Source organism: Haliotis cracherodii, unplaced genomic scaffold, assembly GCF_022045235.1.
Source record: "Haliotis cracherodii isolate W230 unplaced genomic scaffold, xgHalCrac1.p SCAF_8, whole genome shotgun sequence".
NCBI classification, from domain to species: domain Eukaryota; kingdom Metazoa; phylum Mollusca; class Gastropoda; order Lepetellida; family Haliotidae; genus Haliotis; species Haliotis cracherodii.
The window spans coordinates 8,335,596-8,344,505 of record NW_027266341.1 but is presented as its reverse complement, the minus strand read 5'-3'; the positions used below and the strand labels follow the sequence as shown (position 1 = coordinate 8,344,505).

The 8,910-nt window shown below is 39.6% G+C and overlaps 1 pseudogene; it reads left to right on the top strand.

Moving 5' to 3' along the window:
- The first annotated feature begins 3,027 nt into the window (after positions 1–3,027).
- On the top strand, positions 3,028–6,617 carry LOC139450350 (uncharacterized; annotated as a pseudogene).
- The last annotated feature ends 2,293 nt before the right edge of the window (positions 6,618–8,910 follow it).

Here is an 8,910-nt window from a genome sequence, read left to right as displayed (position 1 = left end):
AATGTCATCGTATCCCAATTGCGTGGACCGATGTTCATGACATCAATCACTGGATTGTCTGGTCCAGACTCGATTATTTACAGACCACCGTCATATAGCTGGAATATTGCTGAGTGCGGCGTTTAACAACAAACATCACTCACTCACTCACTCAAACACACAAACACCTACTCACTAACTCAAACACCCAGTCACTCACTAAGACTAGTCCAGTGTTACGGAATACTCCACATGTTTCTTTAACGTTTGACATCCATCCATGTTATTCCGGAAGTTTACAGATAATTCGAGCATCTAAATATAATAACTTCCTTGTATGCTTTAAAAATCATTATCATACTATTTTGTTCAGTGTGTTGTTATATCTGTACAGTTAGGAGATAAATATTTCGTTTTGTAAGATTTGCGTGATGTTATGCTGAATGGATGTACGGAAATTTCATTTGAACACGACGCCGTAAGGCGGAGTGTTTAAATGAAAAATTTCCGTACATCCATTCAGCATAACATCACGCAAATCTTACAAAACGAAATATTTATCGACATTGTAACATGAACGTTAATTAAATCGATATTTAGGAGGAACTAATTTACTGAGCGCATGACACAACAAAACTGTCGTTAGTAATACGTCTCCTCGTGCTCACCTTCGAAAAGATGCATGATATGGGGTGCCGCGAAACCGATCAATGGTTTCGAGGTACTCCAATAATGAGGGTCCATTTTACGAAAGGGGTGGTCACATGTTCAAGCTCATTTCTCAGAAAATAAACAAACAACAGGAAATATCACAAATTAAATTCTTTATCACAGTTCCTCATCTTACTTGTAATTTGTAGTTATGCGTAACTATGAAATACAAATAATCAAAATTAGAAAAGACGTACATACTGTTTGGCCCCTGTACAAGATAGTGTCAACTCGCCTAAAACTGAGGTGGTGACAAGAGACGTCAAATTTCAGACATGCAGCTTAGCTGGGATTGAAAAAGTTGTTTACTGTTTCAGTAGAATAACATATGTGAGAGAGGCCGTGGAAATTAGCAGAAGAATTAACCTGGAAATTACTCACGGGAGCAGTGGACAGTGGCAGGATATTTGTATCTATGACAGGTACCAAATTACGTTCGTTAGCGAGCTGCTCCTGTCTCTGAAAAATGTTCGAATAATGTCGTTTTTGAGACGAGCACGAGTCAGTGGAATACGACTTCAACGATTCATCGGATTTGTGGCCGGTAATTCTGCAAATCTCGCGATTCAATACCTGCGTTTGACAGTAAAGTGACGGCAGTTTGCAGTGTGAAATTCCCGGTCTTGGATAATGTTTATGCTGCGCTCAAATGGCGGCCCCCTGATGTGCCTGTGTATGGCAGCACGCAACCCAACAAAACTCGATTTTGAGTAAAGTTCTCCCTCAGCATTTCTGACTTCGGCATAAAAGAACCTCAGTCTCTCATTCAGTTGAAAAGCAGGAAGCTCTTCGAACGTGGGTTCAAAACCTCGGAAACCAAGCCATTCTGGAAGTGAAAAGATTGCCGTGTTCAGGGTACAAATGTGACGGTAAGTGGGAGTATTTCGTTATTATTACGGTGTCGTGTTTAAATGAAATTTCCGTATATCCATTTAGTATAACATATCTCAAATCTTACAAAACGAAATATTTAATTTATGTTAAGATTTTGGTCAATCTCGTTATATTATTGCCAATTTTTGCGATGACACATTGGTCACGCTTTACATTGCTATTATGGCAATGGTGTAAGGGAGGTAACTCTCGCTGATGTTGATCGAATCTGCGTAGGAATTTTTTTTTATTTGTTTATGTATTCTTTTATGTTTCAATGGCTTACGTCGAAATATTTTAACTCCCAGTAGATTTGGAGAGGTTCCTATCCACGATGTCCTGTACTGCTTTTGTATCAAGGGACGCGAAGCGGTGACTGGACGCTTGAACTTTGGGCTCTACGGAAACGCTGGCTGTATTTCCTAGTTCGGGGGCCATCTCAGAACGGTTTTCAGCTTCAACAGCTTTTTGTGGGTTATAATAAGAACAAAATTAGGTGGATGTATGAAAGTCATTATAGAGTTGCAATAAATGTTTTTTACTCTGTTAAAAATTGATTTTGTTTTGTTTTTTCCTTTGGCCAAGCCCAAGAAAATTACATTATTTATGATTATGATTTTGTAATTAATGGAAAAAGGTAAATTTCATTTACCTTCAAATTCTTGTATTATCTCAGAAAATGTCTCGTCGCCCCATTCACTCAATATTTCATCGAAATCTCCGATGTGGAAGTCAGGGTAAATTTCCATCTGTTCCTCCATGTTGATGATTTCAAAAATAGTTCCATTAATTAATGTATACATACACGGTGATGAGACCCCAAAAATTCAGCGATGTTATGCTCATTCGACAACACTTTTTAACCAATCAGATCAGGGAACATACCTACATTTATGTTACAATTACAGTTGAACCCTATTATCTCAAATGTACCGATATCTCGAACCTATTCCCCTGTTCGTAACCCAAAAGTGTCTTTGGCTATTTCAACAGACGCACATTATTTGGCGTATTATCGTTTAATGTGGTGATCCTAAGCAAACTTTACGTAGTATGTACTTGGTCTTTGGTTAATGACGATCAGTAAATACCCTGGGATTGGCAACTGCATTAATCTCAACTGCCTCAAAAATCTTCCTTCAGTATCAAGTCATTTGGGTGTGCCTGATGAACAATAGGCGACAGAAGAAGCTTGGATCCTTTCAATTCTGTCCTTTGTAACTTTTGTAATTACGTCTGCCAATGCCATGCCGTATCATCGTGGGCTTTTAAGAACAATATATAATGTGGTTTGACTGATTTGAATCTTTATAATTCTTTATCTTTATTTATTATTAATGTGCATATTACCACATTGCCAAATACAATTTAGGTGATTTGCAAGGTAAGCTTCACAGTTGGAGCAAAATAAATATTGTCAGTCGCACTACGGGAGGACACAGAAGCAAGTCACCTTCGAGGAACATGGACGTCAAGTCCACTGCTGTAATCACAGGCTGGTTCCTGTTGAGTATATTTCAAGTATGTATTTGCGGAAGAACGTTTTATCACAGGGTGGAAAGTCTGGACAACAGGGAAGTTACAGAATCAGCATCTAACACCCACACCAGGATTCCCAGCGTTGGCCAGTGTGCACGTCTTTGTCGCCAAAAAGACTGTGTGTATCTGAGACATAATGGCGACGTTTGCAGTCTGTATGACGTTCTCGTCAACGCCAGTTCATCGCCTGCCCATGGTGCAGTCTACTATCGAAACAGTGAGTTCCTGCGGTTTGTTTTATCATAACTCAGAAAAAGCAATACATTTCTATCAATGAATGAAGGAAATAGTTAGGGATCATGAATAGGTGAGGATAGTGTTGAAAGAAGTTGAGTGCTCAGTCATCAGTATTAAATATGTTCTTTGAATAATTTGTCATGGGTCATTGAAATAAGAAAACACACAAACTCCGTATCATTATCTCTTTGTCCCAGTTTTGAATTAAGTGTATATTCGCATGCTAATCCACATAAAATTAAATAATAAAACATGTTCACCTCCATGTATACACTGAGGATCATTCCTCGGGCAAAATCTGAATAAGCCATAGTTCATAACACTTGCTGAAGAAATGAAATTTTCTGATGCCATTGGAGTAACAGGGAAATGTTATAGTACTTTGACTTTGACACTTTGCGAAATCGGAAGAGCGTCTTCGTTGCTGTAGTGTATTGAAACACATTCTAAATATTTGGTTCGTGTTTGTCATAAAAGACGATTACGATGTATTACACTAAACAAGCACAATTACCGGTATACTTCTGTACCAATTCCAGAAGGTCTCTTGGTGCTCTTGTGCATTACCCTCAAATAATTAGCAGATATATTCAACACTGAGTACGTATGCACATGCAACTACAGTGTCAACCTGGTGTTATCACAATTTGATAGTCATTCATGAACACATGCTCATCATTTAATCGGAATCGAACACTCGACTCTGCTTTTGGCAGAATTTTTTTACGAATATGGAAAGGGTTTTGTCGCTTTGATTTTCATATATGTCTGTCAATATAACATATGTGTTTCTTTTATTAGAAGTATATTAACGGTGTTCTTATATACATCTTATATATGCTCAAAGCATGTTCTTATCAGGCTGTCTGCAGATGTATAAAACACGGGAACGTATAGTAAAAGACAAAATATCATTTTGGTCATTGATGAATCAAATTTGGAAATGTTATGTTACCCATATAGTTTTCTAAGGTTTGAAAGTTGTAACATTGTTTTCGTGTGTCGCGCTCTGAGATCTTCGTACAAAGAGCATGTTCGATAGTACCTCAAATGTGAAATGTAGACATCAAAGACTGGAACCGATAGAATATTGCTCGTCATTAAGGGAAAGTTGTCTATTGGCAAGTTGAAGAAATCCGCTTGACATACAGGCTTGTGGAGAATATTTACTTACTTTATATACTTACTCGTTTACACTCCAGGTTTTGGAGTCAAGTTAAAACGGCAATAGTTCGGATGCATGGTCTTGGCACGGCCTGTGAGTAATCGAGTCTGGACAATCGAGTTAACAGTGAAAGCAACGATCCACGGCTTCGGGTTACGATGACATGCAACCAACCGAGCCTGAACACCCGATCCACAAGATCGCCTTTCAATACAAACATGGGTTTCTGGTGTCCTGTTCTAACCCAGAATCCCCACGGTACGACCCACATGGGTTGCTGGTGACCTATTTTAACCGAGAACCCCCACTGTACGGCCAACATAGGTTGCTGGTGTCCTGTTCTAACCGAGAAGCCCCACTGTACGACCAACATGGGTTGCTGGTGTCCTGTTGTAACCCAGAATTCCCACGGTACGACCCACATTGGTTGCTGCTGTCCTGTTCTAAGCCAGACTCCCCACGGTGTGACCAGCATATGTTGCTGCTGTCCTGTTCTAAGCCAGAATCCCCAGGGTGTGACCAGTATAGGTTGCAGGTGTCCTGTTCTAAGCCAGAATCCCCATGGTTTGACCAGCATAGGTTGCTGGTGTCCTGTTCTAACCGAGAACCCCTACGGTTTGGCCAGCATAGGTTGCTGGTGTCCTGTTCTAACCGAGAATCCCCACGGTTTGACCAGCATAGGTTGCTGGTGTCCTGTTCTAACCGAGAATCCCCACGGTTTGACCAGCATAGGTTGCTGGTGTCCTGTTCTAACCGAGAATCCCCACGGTTTGACCAACATAGGTTGCTGGTGTCCAGAATCCCCAGGTGGAACTTTTATGAAGGCAGCCAGATTGAATGAGATAAGTAAATCAATTCTTGAATTTATATTTAAGAGAAAGTGGCATGCGTTACTGTCTTTATTGATTATGTACATGTACACTTTCCATAAATATGAGATATCTGAGTGATATATCATTCCTGGGTCAACTTTATACACGTTCATTATGATACAACAGTTTGAAGATGTTTTGTGTGTTTTTTGGACGATGTACTCGTCAGTATTCCCGCTATGTGTGAGCGGTCTGTAAATAATAGAGTCTGCGCCAGACAATCCATTGATTTAGCATCCATTGGGATACGATGACGTTCATCAACCAAGTCAGCGAGCCGTGATATTGCTGGAATATTGCTAAAAGCGGCGTAAAACCATACTCACTCACTCACTCACTCACTCACTTTGCTGAGTCGACGAACCTCTGCTTCAAACTGACCCCTTCAACTGAACTTAAACAATGGGCGAACTGCCTGGATACATGCAATGCTGAAGGTGGTCGTCTCGTGGTACTGAACACCGACATCAGGCACAACTACATAAAGTTTTCTATCATTGAAGGTAAAACCATAAAATTCTTTTCGAGCATTTTCGGGCATTTTTTTCAAAAATCAAAACTATCCCAGGCTCGCCACCTCACACTCCACTGTGATGGCTGCGTTTATCACCACTGTCACGCAGTTAAGCAACCTTTTAAATAACAGTCTTGTAGTTAGGCTCGTCACACCGAAGACCCGTGTTCGATTCCCGACATTGTACAATGTGTGAAGCCCATTTCTGGTGTCCCCCACCGTGATATTGCTGGCATATTGCTAAAAGTGGCGTAAAATCAAACTCACTCACTCACTAAGAATAACACACATTTACGTTGAAACAACCAAAGTGTGGCTCTCCAGTTAGGTGTCTTCTATTCCTGTTTTTAACATATCTGTTACTCCATAGCCCCAAAGAGACACACATCGTACATGTTCAAACCTTTTCTGACATCTAATAAATTTTAAAGTACAAACTCCTCATTTTGTTTCATTTAAACAATCCGACCCTAAGTAGGAAGTACTTTTTCTTATCTTTTCAAAAGTTGCAAGGATTGGTATCTACTCGGTGTGGGTCGGTATGAACAAGACAACTACCAGTGGCTCCTTCAGATGGTGAACAGGATCAACTCACGCTACACAATGGGACTTTAAGGAGCCTCAGTACCTATCGTATCAGAATTGTGTGTATCTGCATCACAAAGATCTTGCTGATTCGGACTGCGACGACTTGAAACGCTGTGTCTGCGAGATCGTTCTTCCATAAGATACAATAAGTCGAATGAAGTTCGTTGCAGGAATAACTGAATGGAGGGGGAAATGTCCTGTATATAGACTAATGTAGCGTTGCTGGGATCCTGATCAAAAAAGAGAAATAATGCGTGGAACATTCAGACAATTAACATTAAGAGGATTCCTCTTGAGAACATGAAACGAGCATTGATTGTTTTTGACATTATCACGTTTGACGCATCAATGACAAAAAAAGACGTCAGATGCAATTACTTGTGTTGGTTAGTACTATATGTTGCCGTGTTTGTTTAGGTGAACATTTGACTTGTCGTTGCATGTGTTTGCTACGTTCACACAGCTCACCTTTCTTTAACACTTGGTTTCATCAATGTTTGATAGTGATTCACAAACACATTTTATAGTTGTACAACGGACCCTGCTTTTATCAGCCACTTTTTATGATTATGGCTCATAGAAGGGTTTTGTCGCTTTTATTCATTCTTCTCGTGGCCTTAGCATTTTGACGCAATATATGCGAGGGCTGATTGATAAGTTCTGAGCCTCCATATGGGGAATTGTGTAATAGTGACCTGTTTTGTTACGAAAGATGATGTCATAATGGCATAGTCAAAAACACCTTGAGTCATTTGAGCAGATAAAGTACTTGCAGAAAAAGATTTAACACCAAAGGCTATCTGTGAAGATGAGGCACCAAGGGGAAATAACCGTTCTAAGCCAACATAACAACTTTAAACGTTGCAAGGAGAGCCCTGAAGACGACAATCGCCCTGGAAGGCTTGTGACGTCAGTAACACCAAAATATGGTCCCGAACATCCACGATGTGGTGTTGACAGAGAAGCGAATTTTAGTTTAGAAGCCATTTCGTTCCCTTATCACAGACACTTTGGCAATGAAGAATGTATCAGCTCGTTGAGTTCCAAAGCTTCTGACCTCTGATAAAAAACGTACATGTCTTGTGATAATCCGTTTGAAGCTGACCCAGAAAGATTCTTGTAAATATGTTTCACTTTCAGCCTGAGTCGAAACACAACCTTCCTTCAGAACAATACACCGGTGTTAACTACAAAACCTTATCCATGTCAAAGCTGAGTAAGCATGGACAAATCATACATTCTCAGGCTCGAGAATTGGCCTTTAAACCAATCAGTGTTTATGCAAAAATGCGTAAAACAAATATTGCCTCCAGCCTCCAAGTTTATTTAGCTGTCCTTACAGACGGTAGCCCAGTCTCTGGTCACGCTCAGCTGCGTTGCGTATCATCCGGGTACTCAAGGGGGAAATAACAATAACAAAGGCAACAACCAGTCCGGGGAATTGCGTTAGATCAGTGCCCCTTTAATGTCATAAATCACATGGGTTGAATTAAGGAGAATGTCACTGAGTCAACTTTCACTGCGTTAAAGGTCTCAACCTTCACAATCATTTGATGAATGACATAACACAATTCATTTATTGCTCTCTGAATGTTATTTTAAGAACGCTTCACGTGATAATGGATATTGGGTAGGTGTCAGTTGCTTCCACTTCTTGTGATAACAATGGATTCAGTTTGGTGTTTTTGCAGTATATTTTCAATTTCACAAATATCGCTCATTATTTTCATGAATACATCAAAGGTTAATTTTTGTTGGTTTAATACTTTAGAAATAAGTTAATTGGAGTAATAATTATGAACTGGCATAAAATATTGGTTCTTTAAAGATATTTTAAATCAAATAAATATTATGTGCGGAAAACGTATCCAGATTCTAGAGGCGTAAGAGAAATCTACCTACATGTTTTGTTTGTATTGTGCTTTTTAGCGCTGTTGTGCAATATCCCAAGCTTGATTAATTTTTTTAAAATAGATATATTCTTTGTTTTGAAAAAAATGATTAAAAAATTACGAAAAACGCAAACATGCTTGTACTATGTTTCTGAATCATTTTTTATTTAATTAAGGGGCTTGATGTGAACCTAGCTACATGTTTATGTATTGTGCATGGTATCACTGTTATAACAACACCCACACTGTTGCAGATTAAATCTTCCAGAGTCAAAGGAGCCAACTGACTGTAAAAGTCCATGCAGTTTCAACCCTTGCCGAACTAACTTGGAATTATGGAGTTACATTTTGGCTAGACTAGCGAGTCTCTGCATAGTCCATAGTCGAGTAAGGATATCGACATCCGGTTCATAAACAACATGGCGACTGCCATGCAGAATTCGGTCGACTGCAGGATTTGTGAGCATGTGTGCCGTCAATTGGGCATCGACAGATATTTTCAAAATATTTTCATGTTTTTAATCAAGGTGCTCAATTGAT